Source organism: Rhinatrema bivittatum, chromosome 5, assembly GCF_901001135.1.
Source record: "Rhinatrema bivittatum chromosome 5, aRhiBiv1.1, whole genome shotgun sequence".
NCBI classification, from domain to species: Eukaryota; Metazoa; Chordata; class Amphibia; order Gymnophiona; family Rhinatrematidae; genus Rhinatrema; species Rhinatrema bivittatum.
The window spans coordinates 363,616,349-363,635,636 of record NC_042619.1 but is presented as its reverse complement, the minus strand read 5'-3'; the positions used below and the strand labels follow the sequence as shown (position 1 = coordinate 363,635,636).

General features: G+C 45.4%; 1 protein-coding gene and 1 pseudogene across 1 annotated transcript in view; one reads left to right on the top strand and one right to left on the bottom strand.

The window, feature by feature from the left end:
* ABCC4 (ATP binding cassette subfamily C member 4) overlaps positions 1-19,288 on the bottom strand; it is a 1,099,276-nt gene that overhangs the window by 239,232 nt on the left and 840,756 nt on the right. The gene's annotated exons all lie outside the window — the stretch shown is intronic.
* On the top strand, positions 8,127-11,319 carry LOC115093069 (annotated as a pseudogene).

Below are 19,288 nucleotides of genomic sequence, written 5' to 3'. Positions count from 1 at the left end.
GAGATTATGATAAAATGAGAAAAATGGTTAGGAAAAAACTGAAAGGAAGAGCTGCAGAGGTCAAGAGTTTATATCAGGTATGGACATTGTTTAAAAATATCATCTTGGAAGCCCAGACCAGATATATTCCATGCATTAAAAATGTGGAAGGAAGACCAAACAACTGCTGGCATGGTTAAATGGTGAGGTGAGAGATGCTATTCTACCCAAAAGAACATCATTCAAAAAAATGGAAAAGGGATCCAAATGAACAAAACAGTAAACAGCATAAGCACTGGCATGTTCGATGCAAAGCATAGATAAGGAAGGCTAAGATAGAATTTGAAAAGAAGCTTGCTAAGGAAGCAAAAACTCATAAAATCTTTTTCAGGTACATTTGAAGCATAACGCCTGTGAGGGAGTCAGTCTATTAGATCAGTGGTTCTCAACCTTTTCCCCATCGTGACACACCTGACAGACCACGTTCACATGTGTGACACACTGCTCATTACAGTTTACGGTGGAAATAGAAAATAAAGGTCGAGTATTGTTTTTATTGTTAAGAATGACAGAAGGAAAAGATACATATTCTATCTGAACAGAAATTGCATAAATGTTAAACATCCCAATAACAACCCTCAAATCAATTGAACCTACCATATCAAAAACCATCACCGAAATTGTCAATTTATCACTGACCGAAGGCAACTACCCCAAATGCCTCAAATCTGCTGTCATCAAACCAATCCTTAAAAAGAACAACCTAGACCCGAAAATCCTTACCAACTACCATCCCATATCAAACCTTTCGTTCATAGCCAAAACCATTGAAAAAGTCCTACACACTCAACTAGATGACTACCTGCAGATAAATAGCATCCTACCTCCATCCCAATATGGTTTTAGAAAAAACCTAATCACGGAATCTCTCCTCATCTCCCTAAATGACATTATTATAAGAGGCTTTGACAAAGGTGAAAAATACTTGCTCGTTCTTCTTGACCTTTCAGCCGCCTTCGACACAGTGAACCACAATATACTATTGGAGCAACTATCCCAAATTGGTTTAACTGGCAATACCTTACGTTGGTTTTCTTCCTATTTATCTGATCGAACATACCAAGTATTAATCAACAACAACCTATCAAAAACAATCAACATCAACACTGGAGTCCCTCAAGGATCAGCTTTATCAGCCACCCTTTTCAACATATACCTTCTCCCCATCTGCCAGCTACTAAAAGAATATGAAATCACACACTTCCTCTACTCTGTTGACATTCAGCTCCTCATTCCCATACAAAATTCGATTGAAGACACCTACAAGAAAACCTCAGAACTACTTATCTCAATCAAGCATCTCCTAAATTCCCAGAAACTCATAATCAACTTTGACAAAACTGAAATAATACTCATGGATAAAAAACCCAATCCAACTCCACCACCCCTGACAATACTTGACAAACATATGATAACTATACTCCCTACCACCCACAGCAGGAACCTCGGAGTTATCATTGATAAAGAACTTTCTTTCAAGAACCACATAGCAAATAAAACTAAAGAAGGATACCACAGACTCCTAACCCTAAGACACCTGAAACCATTTCTCAACCTCTACGATTTCAGAACTGTACTACAACTTCTTATCTTCTCCACCTTCGACTATTGCAACTCCTTACTAATTGGAATACCTTTTTCATCCCTCAAACCACTCCAAATACTGCAGAACTCAGCTGCCAGAGTCCTAACTGGAACAAAAAGAAGTGAACACATACCAATATTGACCTCACTTCACTGGCTCCCTATTACTGCATGTATTGCTTACAAATCAATGACCATAATCCACAAAATCCTAAACAATGATCATCAAGGTCTTAACACCCTAAACATAATCCCTCAAAATCCTCCAAGAAACATACGCTCTAATAACTCAGGTTACCTAAACATTCCCCCTATCAAAGATGCGCATCTGGCAACCACAAGAGAAAGAGCCTTTTCAATTGCCTCACCTAAACTTTGGAACACCCTACCTAAATTCCTGAGAACCCAACACGACCTAAAAACATTCAAAAAAGACCTAAAAACACTCATGTTCCGCAAATTCTACATTGATCTTCAGACGTCTGATCATCCCAACTCTCAACTGAACTCTCAGTTGTAAACCTCTTAATACATTCTCTTCACCCTGAACCTGCATACCCTCCTCATCCAACCTAATAATGCTCTCTGGACTTGATATGCTTATTTCAGATATTGTTCAAATTGTTTTTACTGTTGCTCAACTGCTAAGAAAAATGTATATTTTTGTAAACCGTTGTGATGGCTCTACCGAATGGCGGTATATAAAACTCAACAAATAAATAAATAAATCCCACACCAAAACAGCACTAATTTCCAGCACAACAGTAACCACCTTACTTAAGAAAAGGCAACACTGAAAATATTACACCAGGCTTTAAGATACCAATACATCTCCTATTAGGAAAACAGACCAAGTCAGGCTGCTATAGAGCCCTACACGGAAACTACATGCCAGCAGAAAACCTCACCTGAATCACATGTGCTGACCCTCACCTAACAAAGAATAGAGAGACCAAAACGCATAACTAGAATCATGCAGACAAAAACTGAATTGGATACCGCAACAAGCCAGAGTCTGTATGCAGTGCAACAAAGGAAAAAAAAGAAACATCACCCATCCTTATAAAACAAATCAAGAAATATAAAATCAGTAGCAGTAAAACCATACTAACAAAAAGAACAGATTTTTTTCAAAACAGCGGATAAATGGAATATCCAGTAATTAAAAACTCATATAAAAATTTTCTACTAACCAATAAAATATTTTAAAATAGCAGACACAAAGACCCAGTAATGAAAAATAATAATAGAAATGTTTTGCTCTGCATACCTGGGAACATTTGATATCCAGGTGCCCTGAGATTGTTTTGAATTAGCAGGAGGAGGGGTGGTTTGCTTGGAACTTTCTCCTCTCTCTCTCACACTGGCAAACAATCGCTCACAAATACACATGCTTTTTCTCTCTCACTTATATAGGCTCTTAATTACACATTTACACACATGCTGTCTATCTTTTCAGGCTTATATACACAGGCTTTTAATAACACACATACATGCTGTCCTTTTCTCTCACACACAGACTCTCATTCACATGCTTACAAACATGCTCTCTCTTTCTCTCATTTATGCACAGGCTCTCAATCACATACTCACATGCTCTCTCACCTAAACCAGCTCTTAATCACACACAGACACACATGCTGTCTTTCTCTCACTTTCACACATGCTCTCAATCACATACTCACATGCTCTCTCACCTAAACCAGCTCTTAATCACACACAGACACACATGCTGTCTTTCTCTCACTTTCACACATGCTCTCAATCACATACTCACATGCTCCCTCACCTAAACCAGCTCTCAATCACACACAGGCACACATGCTGTCTTTCTCTCACTTTCACACATGCTGTCAGTCACATACTCACATGCTCTCTCACCTAAACCAGCTCTTAATCACACACAGACACACATGCTGTCTTTCTCTCACTTTCACACATGCTCTCAATCACATACTCACATGCTCCCTCACCTAAACCAGCTCTCAATCACACACATACTCTCTTTCACATGTACAGGCTCTCAATAATTCACATACATGATATCTCACTCACACACACACAGGATCTCAAACACACATGCTTGCTCATTCACTCATTCTCCTCTGAACTAGCGGCAGCAGCAGCCTCCTCCACTTCTAAACCTAAAAGCAGCAGCAATCTACTTCATTTTCAGCCCTTGCACAGCAAGGAGTCCCATCGGCCGTGTTCTTAGTATTTTTTCTCCAAGCCGCGCAGCTCATTCTCAGGCTGCGCCTCTCTTTTCTTTGGGCCGACGCTGCCTGCACTAGCATGGTCTCTTCTTCCTGCACATGCACCTGCTGTTCACCTCTTCCTCTTCCAGGCTGGTGGAGGGGGGGGGGCGGGAAGAAGAGAGCATGCCAGTGCCGCTGACTCCTGCTCTCCTGCTGCATTCCGCCCGGGCTTTCAGCGTTTTAAGCCCGGGTGTAGGACCTATCTTGCTCGGATAGGGGGAGCAGCTGGGTCAGAAGGGGACAAGGAAGTGTGGCGACACACCTGCATGTGCTTGGCAACACACTGGTTGAGAACCACTGATGTAGACTGTACCTACAACTCTTTAATAAATAAAAAGATTGGTCCTTTGTATGTTTTTTAAACATTGTAGGATACTATTTCTAAATTGTAAAGTTAAGGGCCAAGGGTCCACCACCCAGCGTAACAGATCACATCTCACCTGTATTCATATCTCTTCACTGGCTCCCTATCTCCTACTGAGTACAATATAAGCTAGTGATGATTCATTTCTCAATGTATAACCTAGACTCCTCCCCATGGCTCTCCTCTACAATAAAAATCCACACCCCCTCCGGACCGCTCAAATCGTCTAACCGAATGTAATTGGATACTCCATATCCAAAGCTCACCCGCCTTGTGGAAACCAGAATGCGCACCTTCTCTACAGGACCACTCCTATGGAACAGCCTACCACATGAAGTAAGATGTCTCTGATAAAGGACCTTTTTCAAAAAAGCCTTAAAAACCTCTCTCTTCAAGAAAGAGTTCCCCAACCTAAATGACAAAGGACTACCACCAACCTGCCCCCTTCTTCAAACGAACTTCTACCCCTTTCCCTAATGATCCCACTCCATAGATGCTTGTGCTTTCCTTCCCCCTAACCTAAGATATATGCATTTACCTCCTCCCCCCTCTCCTCTTTATCTGTATACGCTTTACATTGTACCCAGCTATGAATGTAGGAAGGGCGGGATATAAATCTGTTTTAAATAAATAAATGTATAACCTGGAGGAGAGGAGGTGCAGGGGAGATGATACAAACCTTCAGATACCTGAAAGGTTTTAATGATGCACAATCAACAACAAACCTTTTACATTAGAAAAAAATCAGTAGAACTAGGGGTCATGAAATGAAACTCCAGGGAGGACGACTCAGAACCAATATCAAGAAATATTTCTTCACAAAAGGGTGGTAGATATCTAGAATGCACTTCTGGCGGAGGTGGTGAAGACAAAAACTGTACAAGATGTACATCTCTCCTGAGAACAACATCTCTAACATTACTCTTCCCACCAATCTACCAACCACACAAGTTAGAGACTTAGGAGTGATAATAGACAACCGACTAAACTTCAAGGCACACATCAACAAAACAACCAAAGACTGCTTCTATAAACTCCAGGTCCTGAAAAGGATAAGACCTCTCTTCCACGCTCAAGACTTCAGAACGATCATCCAAGCAGTCATTTTTTCGAAATTAGACTATTGCAATTCTCTATTGCTAGGTCTTCCTTCATCCTACTCCAAACCACTACAGATGGTACAAAACTCAGCAGCCCGACTACTGACAGGCGCAAGGAAAAGAGACCACATATCTCCCATCCTGAAAGAGCTTCATTGGTTACCAGTACACTTCCGTATCATATACAAAGCCATATCTGTCATTTACAAAACCATACATCAACTCACCACCCTTGATTTACAATTCCCTCTCCAATTATACAACTCGACAAGACCCACCAGAGATGTTTTAAGAGGCTCCCTCCAAGTACCCCCCACGAAAACAACCAGACACATTACCCTAAGAGATCGTGCCACCTCCACAGCTGGCCCTCTCCTTGGGAACTCCATTCCTACAGATCTCAGACAGGAGCCCTGCCTCCTAACTTTTAGGAAAAGACTTAAGACTTGGTTGTTCAAGCAAGCTTTCCCGGACACAATCTAATGACACAATCTAATGACTCCTCAAAACATTCAGCCCTTAACCATGCCTTTTGTATATAGTATTTAACGTGTATATTGTTTAACCATTTCTATTCTTTCCTCTCTCTTCCTTCTTTCTCCAAGTTCTGCTACCCTTGTTAAATGTAACTGCATCATCGGTCACCATAGTTCTAGTTTGATGTATATACTGCACTCCCGTTTTATGTAAACCAGCAAGATATGTTTCCATGATTGCCGGTATATAAAAACCTTAAATAAATAAATAAATAAATAAATAAATAAATAAATAAGATTTCAAAGGGGCATGGGATAAACACTGTGGATCCCTTAAGACTAGAAGATGTGAATGAAGAAAAGAGTGCATGGGGGGTAACTTGCAGGTGTGGCGGTTATTACCCTTAACCAATAAGCCTTTATGCTGTTGATGCAACTCCATCATTGCTCTGTGCTTCAACGGCAGGGGGGAAGAGGAAAAGGGAAATTAGATTCAGACAGCAACAAACAAGGACAATGAATTGCACAGTCTGGATAAACAAATAAGCATAGGAGTAACTCGCTGATATGATCGTTACTACCCTTAACCAATAAGCCTTTATGCTGTTGATGCAACTCCAACATTGCTCTCTGCTTCAATGGCAAGAGGTAATGGGGAATTTGACTCAAACACCAACCAACAAGGGCCCTGACTGACAGTCTGGGAAACTGATAAATATAAAGATGGCTTCTATGACCAGTAGTTACTACCAAAAGCTTGCTGGTCAGACTGGATGGACCATTTGGTCCTTTTCTGCCATCATTTCTATGTTTCTATGTAGATGAAAGGTTGTTTGCTTGACCTATTAATTGAGCCAGAGCTGTTCATGCAAGGGAGGGTGGTGAGAAGTGACTCATTAGAAGAAATAGCAGCTATCAATTAATTTAAATCTTTCTCAGCCTGAGAAGGTATGTAAGAAGCTAGATTTCGTATCTGTATCCCTCGGTTTGTCTCCTCTATCTGTACCTTTCAATTCAGCTTAGTGGGCCCTTTCTCAATTTTGTGGGAATAGAAACAAATCTTTATTGCATCAGGCCAGTGTATTTTCAGAGATCTTCCCTGGCAGCACAGTGAGTCACACAGACACACACTGCTGGTCAGTGAGTGAAATTCTGAGCAAATAGCAGAGTTTGTGCGCAGCACAGTGCTGTCTGCTTCTCAAATCCAGCCTGCTTGTGGAGGCAGCCCCTCTGCTTCTATTTCTGCCTTTTCCTAGGGTCTGGCTTCTTTTCAGATTCTCAAACATGTCCCTGGAAAGGCTCCGTTATTCTGTCCATACCCAAGAAACACGCTAGCAGAGTACCTCAGCTCAGTCACAAATACAAAAAAAAAAACCAGACAGACCCTCACCAAATATGTAATCACAGACTAGAAACACAAAGATGCAGACAAAAACTCAGCTGGAAACCCCAAGAAGCCAGCCTGCATACAGTGCAACACTGGAGAAGTAGAAACAGAAATGCATTTTCTCCTGTACTCTATAAAACACAAAAGAGATCAAAGATGCACCTTCCCAAAGCTGACCGAGAAAAGCTAAGACATCTCACAAAAGAATGAGCAGGAAAAACTATTACCTTGGATGAAAGAGGAGAAACAGAAGCAAAATATGTGGTAACCTGTCACCTGGCCAGAAATGAAACCTGACCAGGGATAATATGGACCAGCACCAAAACCGGAGTTATAGAATGTCCCTGCTGTCTGTTGCATTTTCTGTAACCTATAATTTTACTTCCCTGTTATTATTTTGTAACATTTTCTTTCTTTCTCTTTTATTTGAATCATTGTATATGCTACTTTGGCAGCACTTATAAAATTGTCATGGCAGTGTTATCTGAATCTGTCCTGTTTGTACTTCTGTCTCCCTTCACCTGCAAACTGGCATGGCCTTTCTGAGCAGGTTAGGCTCCCTCACTAGACAAATCCAATATCTTGTCTTTTAAAACTTAAACCCTGCTTCTTCCTTAGTCAGAGCCTTTGTGATGTACCCATTTCTATAGTAAGGTTTCTCTTATGTATCTCGTCTGAAGATATGAGAAACAAATAAAGGGACAGTCTCTGCTTCATGGAGTAGGGACTGTCCCCTTATTTGTTTCTGTACAGTGCTACAGACATCTTGCAGCACTATATAATCAATACATTGTGATGAGGTGCATAGTGTATCTAAGGGGGAAAGCCCAGACCGGATCACTTCAGGGAGAGCCTGGGGCAGAGCCAGGCAACAGAGACTACAGGGGAAGACTACATTTCCCAGGTTCTTTGAGCCAAGGACAAGCCAATGGGAGAAAGGAAAGAGGCTTGATTATACATTTGAGAATGGCACCTGGGAAATGCACACACCTGAACCCATGATGACTGAGGAGGAAGGCACTGGGGATGTGTTGGACTTTAAAGGGAAGCTCAGCTCCTCCTCAGAGGGGGAAGCCATGGAAGTGGAGGTCCCTGCAGTGGAAACTACTAGCACGGACATGGAAACAGAGTAAGTGGGATTACTCTAAGTTTTGTTTGATTCTTTTGCCTGGTTTGTGTTTTTAAGGACTGGGAGGACCATGGCCTGCAGAACAACAGAGGGGAGAAGCGGAGTGTTGTGCCTTTGCCTAGCAGGGCAGTTTGCTGGCTGGAAGACTAAGCTCGTTTGTCTCCCCCAATGAACTGAGGGGTGCTAGAACTTGTGTAGTTTTCATTTTTAAACTGTAAAAGGTATTGGATACAAACTTCTTTTTTTGTTCTTACATTGCTGTGGGACAGAGCTCGCATGGACCTGCTGTGGGGGACATTAAAGCAACTGGCTGAACGTATGTGAACGCACCAGAGGACACTTTTGAGCTGGAGGACCTTAGTATTGTGCGTAGAGTCCTGCAGGGTGAAACTGCCTGGGGAAGTTTGATCAGCGGACGGCTGGGCTGAGGATTCTACCTGACCGGTGCCTTGGGACAACATGAATGTGTGTGTGTGCGTGCACACATGTTCCTGGATGAGTCTGAGGCGTCTATGGGTCTGTATTTATCAGTGTGCGTGCTGGAGTGCAGCTGTGCACCAGATATACTAAAGGGATTTTAATATGAGCACAATGCTTAGTACTGTATACATATAGGACCCTATCTTTGAAGTGTGATATTTTGAGACAGTAGTGATAGAAACTCCTGGAGATGGTCTTTATTCCCAGCACTGTGTGATGCAGTGAGCTAGAAGAATGATGACAGAAAAGAAATATATTGTGAGTGAAAAATGAAAGACAGTAAGGCGAGATTATTAAGCTTTTACTAAATCAATTTGTGCCCAGCTCTGAATCCCTCCTTCTCCCCTCTCCACTGACTTCTACCAGACTCCCAAAATAGTAAATAAAGAGCTAGATAATCAAATTATGTGTCTGTGTGACCTCCTCCCTATCCCAAAGATGTCCTGGAATCCTCTTCACCCTAGCCTTTGCCTAAATCTATATCTGGCATTGCAGGGATTAAACACTGCCCAAGGACACAGCTGGATGTCAGAGGGGTGGGTCTTGAGAAGGTCTGAGCCTTCTTAATCAGTTAGGAGAAGAGTTGCACCTTGGTAAGGAACACTGCAGTCCCCTGGCCTGCTGCACTGAGAAAGAAAGAAGGGACTCTAATGCCAAGAGAAGGAGCTGTACTTTTCTCAGAAAGAATTTGAACCTTCCCCAGGAGGAGACCTCTTGTAGCCAGCAGCTGGAGAGGACTGAGGGGTATGCAGGCATGAGTCACTGGAACACTAGAGTTTAAGGAAGGAGGGAGACAGCACCGGTGCATCTCAGAAAGATGGAGCAGTTTGCTGCTCAAATGAATGAGAGCTATGTAGACAGCCAGCTGGAGGTGGACTGTAACTATGAGGAATGGCAGCCATCCATAATCCTGCTGCCCACCATCTACCTGTTGGTGTTTCTCCTCGGCATCTCTGAGAATGGGCTGGTGCTGTGGACCATCTACAAAAGCAAGGAGAAGCACCGGTCGTCAGTCACCTTCATTCCTAATCTGGCTCTGGCAAACCTCACCTTTGTAGTGACTTTTGCCACTCTGGGTGGTGTATATCTTGTTGGGCTACCACTTGCCCTTCAGCACCTTGGCCTGTAAACAGTAGTTTCCTGCTGTTTGTGAACATGTATGCCAGTGTCTTCTACCTCACCTGCCTGAGCTTTGACCGCTACTTAGTCATTGCCCATTCCTTAACCAACACTAATCTCCAGTCCCGGAGCAGCAGCCTTCTGGCCACAAGCATCCTTTGGGTGCTGGCCATCCTCCTGGCACTGTTGGCCCTGGTGTTCTGAAGCATGGGCCAGGATCATTAAGAAAACAAGACAATCTGCTTCATTGACTATTCCAGCATGGCCCAGAACCACACGGAGAGCGCATAGATGCAGGGCTCAGCATCTCCTCCATGTGGTTGGGCTTCGTAGCACCTTTCACCATCATGCTGACCTGCTATTTCTTCATCGCCTGCACCATCACCAGCCACTTCAAAAAGCAGAGCAACAAGGGCCTGAGGAAGAGGCTGCTGTTGACCATCATTGTAACCTTGGTGGTGGTCTTTGCCCTCTGCTGGCTGCCCTTCCACCTAGTGAAGACAGTCTACATGCTGATGGACCTGGATGTCATTCCCTACTCCTGTGGCTTCCATGTCTTCCTCAACAACATCCACCCTTACGCTACCTGTGTAGCCTACGTCAATGGCTGCTGAACCCCTTCCTCTACAACTTCTTTGACCGGCGCTTCCATGATAAGAGCCTGGCCGTGCTCTCCTGTGGATGGCTGCAGGGCCATCTGCAATCCCAGGACAAATCCCAGCTTCTCCTCTTCCAGCAAGCACGGGGGAGCTCAGGCTGCCAAGGACGCTCACAGACAAAACACTCATCCGCAGCTAAGACTGACACCACCCCCTAAAAGACAGTCAACAAAGTCTTAAAGCAAATGGAAGGGGAACAAGAGGTAGAGTGATGTCTGTCCGTCTCTGAGTTCTGCTGTAACTGGAAAGCTTTGTAGACAGTTTCTTCAGGGGCGGTTCTATAATGAGGCAGGGTGAGGTGGCTGCTTCAGGTGGCAAAATGTGCCCCCTAAATGCCTGGCGGCACCTCGCCTTGCTTCCAAGAGGGCGCCAAAATTGATCTCGGGGAAGCAAAAGCCGCGTGGCTGAAGAGAAGAAGAGCCACGTGGCTGAAGAGCAGTGAAGTTGCAGCAGGCTGGGCACGTGGCTCTTCCTGCCGCGGCACCTCCTCTCTTTAGCTACGTGGTCCAGCCTGCCGTGGCTTCTCTTCTCTTTAGCCAGTGGCCCGGCCTGCCGCTGCTCCTTTGCTGGAGAAACTCTGCTGGCCCAGGTCCAGCTAGCCAAATGAGGACAGGAGGAGGGCTGAAGAAGAGACTAGAAAGGGCCATCTGGTGGAAGAGAAATCAGGATGGGGCCATGGACTGGGGTAGGAGCTGGGAAGATGCCATAAAGGATGTGGGGAGTGGAATAGGAGCCTGGGAAAGAGACATTTTGGTGGTGGTGGGGGGGGGGGGGGGGTAGCAATCAGGAATGGCATGTGAGGTGAAGAGCCAAGGAGGGGAAGGAGCCATGGAGGGAAAGAAGCCATGGTGGGGGGGGGGGGGGGGGGGGCTAGGAGGGAGAACAGCTAGGAAGGGGAATTATAGTTCTGTCTGTAGGTAACTGGGGCGTGATAATGTTGTGAATTTTGGGACTTGTATTCACCAATATTCAGTCTGTTTTTGTTTGTGGAAAAACATTGAAGCAGTGTGTAAATTTCAGCAGTTTGCTAGAAAGAACTTATATAAAACTGAAGGAATGTTCATGAGCTGTGATAGCTGTGAGCTTTGCAAATTGACACTGCTTGAATAAGAAATGCAATACTGGCTGTAAAGAAGTAAATAAACTTTATAAAAATAAGCTGGTTTCAAAGTGTGTTATATGCTTGCCTTAAGGAAGAGGGAATTAAAGAAAATATTGAGACTGCTGGGAAAAGAGTACCTCAGACTTGCAAAGTTTTATTCTAGACACTACATATGGTGAGTGTGCAGCTACCAGAAGTGGATACAGGGAGAAAGGAGTGACCTTTGCACTATCTATTAACATAGGGTTACATTTGAAACTAGGGAAAGATTGCCATTAGCATTCAGAGAGGTTGAGAATAGACAGTGTTCCATAGAGGGTCAGTGACAACCCAACCTATGAAAAGGCACACTGCAAATATTACAGCAGGCTAAAAGACACCAATACACCTATCAGAAAAATAGACCAAGACAAGCTGCTATAGATCCCTGCACAAAAACTACATGCTGGCAGAACACCTCACCTCTGTCACTCATGCAAAACACAAACAGACCCACACCAAATACAGAATAGAGACCATAAAGTATAAGTAGAAATGTGCAGACAAAAACCTGAGCCAGTACGATGGCAGAGAGTTCTACTTGAAGTATCTGCAAATTCCCTACCGCTCTCCACCGAGGACACAGAGGTGAGCAGGGTAGAACTCTTGGAATTGCAACTTGTAGCCCCAGCGCACAATGGACAAGATCCAGAGGTCCAATGTAATCAAAGTCCATTGGTCTGTGAATAGCTGTAGGCGACCCCCTACCACACAGAGGAGTCTGGTTCATGCTCCCTGGCCACCAGTCAAAACCTCATGGCGGAGTTCTATGGCAGGTCTGGGGTTGGGTGGGGCATACTAGGTTGCCTCGACCTCAGTCTCGCCAGAGGCCATTGAGGTCTTACCCTAGGTGCCAGTGGATAGTACTTGTGTGGACAGTAAAAAGGGCACCTTGGTTACTGCTGAGGGAACTTCTTGGGAGGCTGGGTGTTGGAAGTAACATAGAAACATAGAAATGACGGCAGAAGAAGACCAAATGGCCCATCCAGTCTGCCCAGCAAGCTTCGCACTTTTTTTTTTCTCATACTTATCTGATTACTCTTGGCTCTTAGTAACCTTTTGGTTCTATTTCCCTTCCACCCCCACCATTAATGCAGAGAGCAGTGTTGGAGCTGCATCTAAGTGAAATATCTAGCTTAATTAGTTAGGGATAGTAACCGCCGCAATAAGCAAGCTACACCTATGCCTATTTGTTTACCCAGACTATGTAATTCAGTCCTTGTTGGTTGTTGTCTGTATATAAATCCACTTTTCTTCATTCCCTCTGCCATTGAAGCACAGAGTTATGCTGGATATGCATTGAAAGTGAAGTATCAGTCTTTTTCCCCTGCCGTTGAAGCAGAGCTATGCTGGATATGCGTGAAGTATCAGTCTTTCTCCCCTGCCGTTGAAGCAGAGAGCTATGCTGGATATGCATTGAAAGTGAAGTATCAGGCTTATTTGGTTTGGGGTAGTAATAGCTGTAACAAGCAAGTTACTCCCCGCTTTTTGGTAAATGCAAATCCTTTTTTCCACATTCATTCACGTCCTCTAGACTTTATGGATCCACAGTGTTTATCCCACACCCCTTTGAAGTCCTTCACAGTTCTGGTCTTCACCACTTCCTCCGGAAGGGTATTCCAGGCATCCTCTACCCTCTCCGTGAAGAAATACTTCCTGACATTGGTTCTGAGTCTTCCTCCCTGGAGCTTCAAATCGTGACCCCTGGTTCTGCTGATTTTTTTCCGAAGGAAAAGGTTTGTCGTTGTCTTTGGATCATTAAAATGTTTCAAGTATCTGAAAGTCTGTATCATATCACCTCTGCTCCTCCTTTCCTCCAGGGTGTACATATTTAGATTCTTCAATCTCTCCTCATAAGTCATTCGATGAAGACCTTCCACCTTTTTGGTCGCCCTTCTCTGGACCGCTTCCATCTTGTCTCTGTCTCTTTGGAGATACAGTATCCAGAACTGAACACAGTACTCCAGGTGAGGCCTCACCAAGGACCTGTACAAGGGGATAATCACTTCCCTTTTCTTACTCTATATTCGTCTCTCTATGCAGCCCAGCATTCTTCTAGCTTTAGCTATCGCCTTGTCACATTGTTTCGCTGACTTCAGATCATTAGAAACTATCACCCCAAGGTCTCTCTCCTGTTCCGTGCACATCAACCTTTCTCCCCCCATCGAATACAGTTCATTCAGATTTCCACTCCCCATATGCATGACTCTGCACTTCTTGGCACTGAATCTCAGCTGCCATATCGTCAACCACTCTTCCAGCTTCCTTAAATCCCGATCATTCTCTACACTCCTTCCGGCATGTACACTCTGTTGCAGATCTTGGTGTCATCCGCAAAAAGACAAACCTTACATTCTCTCACAAAGATAACTGCTGAAAGGTCTCTCATGGTAGTCCTTCAGATGCGCTACTGCCTCCTTAATCATGTCGCCAAACAGATTTTCACCCGTACAAGGCAAATCTGCCAAGCGGTCCTGGACCTCAGGGAGCAGATCAGAGGCGCGCAGCCAAGCCATATGGCGAGCCCTGATGCCTGCTGCGGCGGTTCTCATGGCCGTTTCGAAGATGTCATACGCAGAGTGGACCTTGTGCTTATCACACTTGAGGCTGTACTACCCTATGGAACTCCTCCTGAAACTGCTGCAAGAGGCGTTCTCCAAACTCCTGGACCTGTTTCCATAGATTCCTGGAGTACTGACCCAAATACAGTTGGTAACAAGCAATCCTGGCTATTAACATTGTGCCTTGGAACACCTGGCACCAGAGCTCTATGTTCCCGCTCCGGAGGGGGAAGGGGGGGGGCGACACATGAGTGTGAAGCCTCTTTGCTTTCTTCAAGGCCGACTCTAAAACTACCAACTGGTGAGGGAGCTGTAGGCGTTTAAAACCAGTAGTAGGCTGCACCAGATAAACCCCGTCCGTCTTGTGGTTCACTGGAGGCACCGACATGGGGTGCTCCCAGAGGCGGGTTACCAGGTCCTTGAAGATGTTATGGACTGGGACATCTATTACTTCCTTCGGGGCATCCCGGAATTGCAAGTCCTGTTCCGTTAAGAGTTGGAAACGCACAGACTCCGCCATGGCCTTAACGAATCCAGCGAAGGAAAGATTCTCCAGGGGGGATTTCCACTGCTCCTCTGGTGGAGAGGACTCTGAGGGCAAATCCTCTGTGGAGGACGTGGAGGACATGGATGCCTCCCATTCCCAGGGATCATAAGGGGCCTCCCCCTCACTGTGTTCGTCCGGAGATGCGAGGGGCTGAACACCCAGTTGCATCTGGAGCGCAGGCCTCGTCAAAACCAAAGAGGGAACAGAGGACACAGGAAAGGCTCAAGGCCGCAAAAGCGCCAATGGATCTAACAGCTTCGGGGGTGCCGTGGTACGATGCCACCATCCTGATGGCCCCGGGAAAGCTGGGGAGGTGGTGGGGCGCCGTGCGCAAGCGAGGCACCACCAAACCCGATGGCCCTTCCTCGTTCAAGGAATCACTCACCATAATGGGAACTGGTGGCGGCAGCATCGATGCTCCCTTCGGCTACGAAGGGGCTTGGAGCATTGGCGCTGGCTGCACTGGTAAGACACAGAGCAGCATACCCAGCCGCTCCAGTAAAGGTGCAAGCACCAGTGGAGACAGTACCTGTGGCAATGGCAGTCCCAGTGGAACTGGAGGTTCGAGGCCCTGTACAGCCTGGCTGGCTGCCAATCACACACGCCTCTCCAACTCTTCCTCAAAAGCAGCCCATGACAAAATGGCTTGTAGAGGAGGAGGAGGCAGAATCAGAATGTCCCTCGGAGCACTGGGAGACACCGAGCCCTCCACCGGTGTCGGTGGAGGCCGCTGAAAGGCCTTTGAAGGATCAGTAGGAATTGATTCTTCTGCCCAAGACTGCTTTGGGGGAGGCACAGATGCAGCCAATGCCTTTCCATGGTCCGGTTTGGAGGAAGATGACAGATGGCAATGCTTTTACTTTTCTCAATGTCCACTTCGGTCCTTGCTCGGAACCAAAGGTGACGGAGAAGAACCCGACCACAAGCGAGATGACAAAGAACTCGCTCGGTCCCCTGCTCCCACCATGGAACTGAGGAGTGGCAGCAGGGGCAACCCCAAAGGAGGTCGAGGCCGGGACTTCCTTCCTGAGCTGATGAAGGATCCAAATGCTTACAGCCGAATAACTTCTCCAGCTTATCCAGGCGTGCCTGACAGCCCTTGGGGGTCATCTGAGCACAGGGGTCACAACCGTGGACATCGTGGGATGCCCCCAGACAGAGGACACAGACCTCGTGGGGGTCTGTAATAGACATAGTCCAGGGACACTGGGGGAGTGGCGAAAGGTGGACGATGCCATCGCAAAAAGAACGCAGCACGCGGTTGATGGTCAGCAGCCATGGGGGGGGGGGGGGGGGGGGTGATACTGTCGGCGATCAACCATGAAAACCCGAAGCACTTACCAGATCGCAGAGGGGGAGAACCCGAGAATCGCGAGGGACCCTATGCGATGCCGAAAATACAAAAACTGCACACAAAAAAAGAAACAAGCATGAGTTCCACAATCGTGAGGCGAAAGTTTCGCGGAAAGGAAGAGAGGGACCCTGCTTGGACATGTGGTTAGTGGCATGCTGGGCATGCTCAGTGTGCCAGTCAAAGTTTCTAGAAAATTTGACAAAAGTTTTTCGCGCCGGCTCCATCTGATGATGTCAGCCAACAATGAGGACTACCATCCTGCTTGTCCTTGAAGAATGTAGTTGTCTCCCCCAAGGAATGACAGCAAACCCTCAACAGAGAAGTTATGGAGAAGCACTATCATCCCTTTAAACTGAAACTGAGGAGACATCCACCTCTGCTGTGAAACACTGAGGAATCCCCCTCCTCCAAACAGAGAGGCATGGAGGAAATTGTCTTCCCCTCTCCCATGACTGAGAGGATTTGAGGAAAATGTTCCCACTCACTGGACTGAGAAACTCTGACTTGAGGGCTCCAAGCAAGAAGCAATGCAGAGAAAAGTTTGTGCAGAAAGCACGGTAGGTCTGTGGCCACCGAGGACTCGTCTGCACCTGAGACAGGAAGGGATCGTGGTGCATATGAAACCAGGGAAGTGAATGGGAGGGGAGGGAGCGGCATTGGCAGGGAATGTGTATGTGCTGGGGGCAGGGAAGGCATGTACTTGGGGAAAATAGGGAGGGTTTGTATCTGTGGCAGGGAGGAAGTGTGAGGTACCAGAATGACACTCCAACCATACACTCCACAGCCAAACTCTAAGATCGCAAAACAAAGGACTATTAACTGTTCCTACAACACAGAGTCAACAAGGGCGCCATGTTGTGGAATTCTCTACCTGAGACCTTACCTCTGATAACAGAAAGATTCAAACAAGAGCTAAAAACCTGACAAGTGAGCTGTGCAGCTTGATTGCAAAACTACAAGTTACAGTGTCTGCTGGAAAACAGGCCAATGTATATAGGCCTCATTCTAGAAGAAAGGCAGTGGAAAGAGCATGAGGTAAGGGACACTTTCTCCAAAACCACCCCCCGAAAAACAGAGCACCTGCATAAAACTCACTATGTCATTAAGGTCACTATATTAGCCTGTGCAGTAAAATAAACACAGGCCTCTGCAAAGCACAAGACTGTGACAAATGGCATAGAACCAAACCCCCAACTCCTTTGAACCTTTGCACAGCACTTGAAGTACTGTTTATTCTAAAGAAGGTACTGCGGCAGTATGTAATCTGAAGCTTTAATTAGAGAAAGACAGAGACTAAGACAGAAAGGGAATGGGAGGAACAAACTATTTTGTTCCCCAGAGTAGCACAAGTTTACATCAAGAATGGACACCTCGCTATTCACTCGTCCAATAATGTTCATAACTTTATATATTCTTCATACTGACCAATCAGAGCATATTCAAAGTGTTGTTTTTAGATAAGTGCAGTACATCTGATTTGAGAATATATTAGACCAATCAGCTAATGGGTCTGGGGTGTTGGCTCGCTGCATTCCAGCATGTAGCCAGGGTCCTCTGATTTCTTTGTCTAAAACTAATATACAGGAATATAGCAGAAAGAAGTGTCTCAGTAAGTCAGTGCATACATACATCCCCCTCTTGAAGGGTTACGCCTAGAAATCATTCATATATTGGCAGAGCCGTGGGTGCTTGTCTTAGGTTGTCCCTTACATCCTAAGCTAGCCTTAGGTGAAGAAATCTTACCCGTCCTTGGCTAAATCCACTGTTTTGAAACAGTTAGAGGTCAGAATTGCTAAATCCTCTCTTGTTCTTGTTGAATATAAAGAAATAAAGAACAGAACACTGAGAGAAGCAGCCCCCTCTGCTGAACACCCCCCCCCCCCTTGCTTTGTGTAATCAGCAGATGTAACTAGAAGTCAAACTGTCAAATTAAGGAGCCTCCCTATGTTCTTGCTGAATATAAAGAAGTAAACAGCATAAAATGCAGAAAGGGCAAAGATTCCCCCCCCCCCCCCCCCCCCCCCCCCGCTCTTGCACCAGCTTTTTGCAAAACATCAAAGCTAAGAGCCTGCCACAGGTGGCAAGAAAGAGAAATGTTAAAAGGGAATAGAGCCAAAAACGCTAACTGCAAAGCTAAGAAATAGGGAACCTGAAAGATATATAACCTGTATCTTGCACAATGTTATTCGTGCCTGCTAACTGTATGCACCCGCCTTGCAAGTACGTGAACAATAAAAAAAAAAAATCTTTCACTGATACTTTGATGTTCACAGACTAATTATTTCCAAGAGGGAAATTTGCTTGTTTCTTACAGATGGGGGCTCATGAAGGGATATATCTCATTTGGACACTGGAACCTGGTGGCTGAAAACGGGAAGACACGACCTGTTGATTTCAATGGTCCTGGCTTCACCACCGGAGGTCAGTGTCCTCACTGAGAGACCCCGAGACCAGTGAACTCAGTGAAACAAGTTTAAGTAGGCACGGCCGCAGCTAAGAAAATTCCGATCGGACCAAAGTAAGCCAAGTGACTATTGGATATTACCTTGGTAGCTGGGATTTTGAACCTGGAAGAAGTGAATGGTGAATGAGATGTGTGCTGGACACGAAGCGAGGTGCGGAGTCCTGATTTGCATTTCTGATGTCCCGAGAGGGTCATGGTCACAGAAGGACAAAGTGTATGGACATTTGTGTGAGAGTGACAAATTGCAGTAAATTCACAATGAGAAATAAGTTACCTGGGAATAATAAGAGAGGGGAAAGGAAAAGCCCTGGTACCATTCCTCCAGATAGTCTGTTAGGGAGGATGGAGTCCCATGTTGGAGTCATGGGATGGCAGGTCTTGTACAAAAGAGAACGATAAGAAAAAGATGATTAAATATTGTTGTTTTGAATGGCCCAGACAGATTTTAAAGTCACCAGCTGTCTTTTGGCCTAGGTATGGGGCAGAGGAAAACTGGCTATGCCAGACATTAAATCTATATGTAAACGGGAAAACACCATTTTCCCAGGAACAGGACCAGAGAAACAATACTACCAGTTTATGTAGCAGGGCTGGAGTTAGGAACCAGCAAAAACACAACCAGCCATGGG